The sequence below is a fragment of the Sapajus apella genome, unplaced genomic scaffold (genome assembly GCF_009761245.1).
Source record: "Sapajus apella isolate SASKATOON/1434 unplaced genomic scaffold, GSC_monkey_1.0 scaffold26, whole genome shotgun sequence".
Taxonomy (NCBI): Eukaryota; Metazoa; Chordata; class Mammalia; order Primates; family Cebidae; genus Sapajus; species Sapajus apella.
In genome coordinates this window covers 23879187-23884967 of record NW_022436966.1, presented here as the reverse complement: position 1 = coordinate 23884967, position 5781 = coordinate 23879187, and positions in this window count along the sequence as shown.

Below are 5781 nucleotides of genomic sequence, written 5' to 3'. Positions count from 1 at the left end.
CCCACAGGCAGGAAGTGGGTGCTGCCAGGCCACTGAAGGGCTATCCCTAGAACTGGCCCTGGTTGCTTCCTCCACATATTATTGGTCAAAACAGTAACTAAGTCTATCAAGTTCAATCCCTCTTAATGGGATGTGGTGAAGTCACATTGAAGAAAAGCATGAAAGATGGAACATGATGTTGTGGCTATGTATGAGAAATACAGCCAATGACACAATTAATATATATTTGATAAATCAGTGCCTAAAGGTCCTTGTCATAAACCTCAATTAACCCTCTAGAAATGTTCACTGTCTCTCACTCTCACCAGGTGTAATCCAGTGTAAGCTTCTTTCTGTAGCCTCTCTGCCATAGAGATGGAATCTCTGAGGAAGAGAAAGAAACCCAAGTCTGCTGTTCTTCACCTTGATGTTTCGATTACATATATATTATGAAGTATACTACAGAATACAAGTAAGATTCAGTTTTGCTTCATATTGTGAGTATTCACCCTTGCATAACTAATTTTCCCGCAAGGTGGCTTTAGGTAAATTCATGAATAATACAGCCTCACTGGGTTAAATAGAAATAGGAGTGTTACCGCATGTTTTCCCTCATAAGTTGGAGTTTATCAATGAGAACACATGGACACAGGGAGGGGAACGTCACACACTGGGGCCTGTCCATGGGGTGGGGGGCTAGGGGAAGGATAGCATTAGGGGAAATACCTAATGTAGATGACAAGCTGATGAGCGTAGCAAATCACCATGGCCCGCGTTACCTGTAACAAACCTGCATGTTCTGTACATGTATCCCAGAACTTCAAGTATAATTTAAAAAAATTTTTTTAAATAAAGAAATAGTAGTGTTAGAGACCTATCCCTAGCCTTTGAGGCTGACAGCAAATAGAGCAAGGTTTTTTTAAGCTGTGAGTTGTGATCCTATTAATGAGCCATGAAATCAGTTTAGTGGGTTGGGGCTAGTAGTTAAAAAAAGAGCAGAATAGAATACAAAGTGTTAGTTTTATATACATAAGTACGTATAGGTGTGTTTGTGTGCATGTGTATGAGTGTGAGAACTGGATTACAATGCGGTCTCTATTTCTAACTGTGAGCCACAGTCAAAAGTGTTTTAAAGCCACTAAAATAGAGCATCTGTGTCCTCTCGTGAACCCTCCCTTGGTACAACTTTCAAAGGCAAAACATGGGACTAAAGGGACTGTTGGTTTGATCCAGCATGGCATTTCTGATGTTCTTATAAAAAATATTCTGTTTGGGGCCCAGAATGACAAATAGCTCGGAGTCCAACAGAAACATCGTTTTCTAAGAGAAGAGATTGCTTTACAGACAGTGTGCAGCAAAATAAATATCTCACCTCTGCAGCTTGTGCCCTCTATCACCAATAAAGAGTTTTTATATAAGATTTTTTCTCTTTCTGTTTTCAAACTTACATTTGGTTGAACAGATTTCCCAAGAGCTTAATTCTTCACCTATCCAATGTTTCTGACCCTTGACAGGCTATAAGAGATGGTTCCGGCTAGACCCTGAAGTACTGAAAATGCCTAGTTGCGCAGCGACAGCCATGTCTGATTGGACTAGTTGATTCCTTCTGTACCGTTCTCAGCTCAAGTATGGGGGTCTTCACATAGACGTATTTATTGTCTCTGCTCTGCCATCTGCTACTCAGTCTCCTTCCTTCCTACTAAATATTTTACCACTCCTATCTTATCTACACCTATAAAAGCAGAATGATTTATTTTAGTGCCTATTTTTGGCTCTCCAAATTAGGCCCCTTTAAGATCATAATTTGCTATGAATAGTAAATAGAGTTTATAAGTTCCTTTTCAAATATGTGGTTTTGCTTCATATTCAGAACAATCTTATGTGCCGGTTATTACATTTTCATTTTAAAGTTGGAGAAGTTGAGGCTCAAAGAGGTGATGCTGCTTGTCCAAGGTCATACAAATACATTAAGCAGCAGACCTAAGACTTGAGTTTTGGCTCCAAATCCTATACCATGCTGCCTTCGGCCAGAAAGAAATAGGTCTGAGCTAACTTTCTGGACTTCTGAATTTTCCTGACTTTATTTTTAGGTTTCTTTCCTAAGGATGCCTTTAGGGCATTCATCCCCTTATTAATCCAGCTCTCAAAATCAGGAGATGGTTCAGATTTTGCCCTACTTCTAGAAGTCGATGTCACGGCAAAAAAAAATAAAAGTGATATTAAGGAAAATATGTAATGAAAGCCAAGCAGAGATAGTTCACATAAAGAGACGTACCTTGTTTGTTTTGGGCCTGCCAGCCTGCCAGACTTTTAGACCTCTGTTCTTAATTTGATCTTTTTTTTTTTTTTGGAGACAGAGTCTCAAAACTCTGTTGCCCAGATTGGAATACAGTGGCATGATCTTGGCTTACTGAAACCTCCACCTCCCAGGTTTAAGCAATTCTCCTGCCTTAATCTCCTGAGTTGCTGGGATTACAGGAGCATGGCATCACACCTGGCTAATTTTCATATTTTTAGTAAAGACAGGGTTTCACTATAGGTTGGTCTCAAACTCCTGACCTCAGGTGATCCACCTGCCTTGGCCTCCCAAAGTGCTGGGATTACAGGCATGAGCCACGACGGCACCCAGCCTTAATTTGAGAATGTGGTGAATGAGCCCCCAAAACATTGGTATATATCTTAGTCTGTTGTGCTGCTATTACAAAATACCCAAGACTGGGCAATTTATAAAGAACAGAAATTTAACTCCTTACAGTTCTGGATGCTGGAGGTCCAATACACCAGCAGCCATGGTGTCTGGTGAGGACCCATTCCTTACATGGTGCCATTTAGCAGTTTGCATATATGGCAGGAGGAATGGAAGGGCAAAAAGGGATGAACACTGTGTCCTTTCATGGTGGAAGAGCAGGAGAGAGTGAACCCACTCTTCCTCAAGCTTTGTAATATGGGCCCTAATTTCATTCATGAGGTGCCACCCCCCTAACTTAATCACCTCCTAAAGGCCCACCTCTTTATACTATTATATTGGTGATTACATTTTAATATATGCACTTTGGGAGACACATTCAGACCATAGCATACCATCCCCCCACCACACCCAACAAACTTTGCAGATGCTGATGGATATTGCCAATATCTCTGCTTTGGCCTCTAGAGGGGACACTGCTTTTATTGGAGTTACTTTTAAAATATAGACTAGGTCTTCCAACCACTGCTGTTGCTGCTGCAAAGAAGAGATAGCTTCTAAAGACCATACACCCAAATCAGACTCAAGTCTCTTGGTGTGTGATTTCCTTACCTAGCTCCCCTGCTGTTCATCACATGACAGTAACTAGCCTACCTTATTCTCATTTTCCATCAATTACTAAAAATCTCCTGAACTTTCTACACTTTAGAATTCAAACTCAGCAAAATTCCCCGTATCCAGAAAGAGCTGTTGCTACCCCTAAGAAAAATGGTTAATGCAGAAATGACTTATATCTTTTAAAATGGCAATTTGTTTTGTTTTTTGTTTCTTTGCTCTCAGAAATTGGTTGGCCCAGTCTTTGCTGGATACTCCATTATGCAGAGCGTTTTACATCTTGCCACTGCCATTGTCCATAAATTCACAATCTTCTCAAATGTTAGCCAGTTGTTTTTATATTTGTAAGTTGAGTGAAGTTGGGAACACCAATTTCCCTAAAATTTGGGTCATGAAGAAAGCACAAGCACATGTGTTCCTGTAAGCCAAGAAGCACTAATCTTCAACCCCTTACATTCCTGAAACTTTCCGTTGTTTTCATTTGATGTTAGTTTTGACTCATCTCCCATCTCATATACATAGCCTCCATTTTGCTTCCTCAGTAAGGTGCAGAGCATGTTGGCCAAAGGCCAGAGGAACACTGTTCCTTTTCTACTCTCTCTTCCTCCAAAATTCTGGATCCTAAAGATAAGTTGGGATAGCAGCTTTTTAGTGCTCCTGCCTAGTCTAAGTTCTGTCTGCCTTAGGCCTGGAAGTCCATCAGCAGGCCAGTAATCTTGCTCTGCTGTATATATTGATCAGATTACCAAAATAACAGCAGAATTGCAATTCATTTCTGTCAACCTTGTTCCTTGCTCAGGGCATACCACCTGGAAGGGGTCCAAATTGTCTTTCCTAACATTTATTGTGAAGGACAGCTGTCTCTGTAACTTCCAAGATTCCCTCTTACCAGCTGAGCTGGGATCCTGGGCCAGACTCCCAGATGCACTGACACCAGCTAGTGTCAATTTGCTGACAGCTGACATTTCTCACTGCCAATCATTTATGGTAGCATAGCCTATTTGGTTAAGAAATAATAGGTCTTAGGAAAGGAGGGAAAATAAGACTGAGTGAGAGACAAAAAAAATTGTGATTCTAAAATTATTTAAAAAAGCAGTAACTAAAATGACTAAACACATGAGGGCCAGGCTTTTGGGTTATACTTGCAGTATGTCTGTTTGATTCATGTATCTCTCTCTCTCTCTCTTTCACAAACACACACACACGGCAAACACAAATAAAAAGTCCTGTCATAACGGAAGGCCACTAAACCCACCTTTGTGATTCACAAAGCAAATTCAATATTACCACAACATTCTTCCTAGCTTACCTGGCATCCATCATGATTCTCATTAGGCTTGTAGCCTTTTGTGAGATTTACTAATATGAATGAGGACTAGATTGGTAGATGACATATTATAAATCCTTTCTCCCTTTCCTTCCCTCCCCTCCCTTCCCTTTCTTCCCCTCCTGCCTTCCCTTCCACTCCTCCCTTCCCTTCACTCCCCTCCTCCTTTCTTTTCCTTCCCTCCTCTCCTCCCCTCCCCTTCCCTTCTTTTCCTTTTGTCACTTTCTTCTTTTAAAAAATTTTCATTGAACACCTACCATTCATGTTGTACTATATCAACTATATTACATTTTGCCACTGAATGTTCAACAGAGGGCCTGGGACCTGTGAGCATGTGGTATATGCTGAACAAATGCTGAATGCAAGGATAAGATTCCCAACAAAGCCACAAGAGGATCTACACTTAGTTTGCGTGGGCACACGTGTGTGTGTGTATGTGTGTGTGTGTGTGTGTGTGTGTGTGTGTGTGTGTGTATCTGTATATTTTAATATGGAAGATTTAGGGAGCAGTGATTGGTTTTGTGCCTTGCTTTGACTACGTCTATAATGGCTGCTGCAGAGAGAGCTGTAAGCCACTGTCAGGGAAGAGAAATACTTTAGGGGGAAGATGAGCAATAAAGACAGGGAGGTTTACTGCTCACAACTCAACACAATTATAGACCCCAAACAAGAAGCTACTTTATGGCCCCAAGCTTTCTAGTTGTTTTTTCAAGTAAAGTGGAATGAATAAGCTTCTAACATTCCCTTTTTAAGAGCTGTTCCTGAATTTGGAATTAATATTTCTTTTATTACAATCAAGGGAACATATATCAGGATAAGGTCATTTGTCCAATTCTACCCCAATACCACAGCCAATAGGTCTATGAGGGAAAGTGGACCCAAATCCACATCTGACCAAGTTCCCAACTTGGAAAAGTAAATTTAAGCCACAATCTTTCAAACTGTTCTACTTTACCTAAGATTATGGTAGCTACAGAGGAAATAAAACACTGATATTCTCTACCCCTGAGACTTTTTTTTTCCTTGTGGTGAGCTTGGTTCAATTCAGATGGAAGAATTGTCTTTTATCTTTCCTGCTTGTAAATAGTAATATGTAATCTGATTGGTTCAGCTGTCAATACTTTACGTTTCCTCCCTGACAGCATAGTTGCACATATGCCCCAAAGTTTGAGAT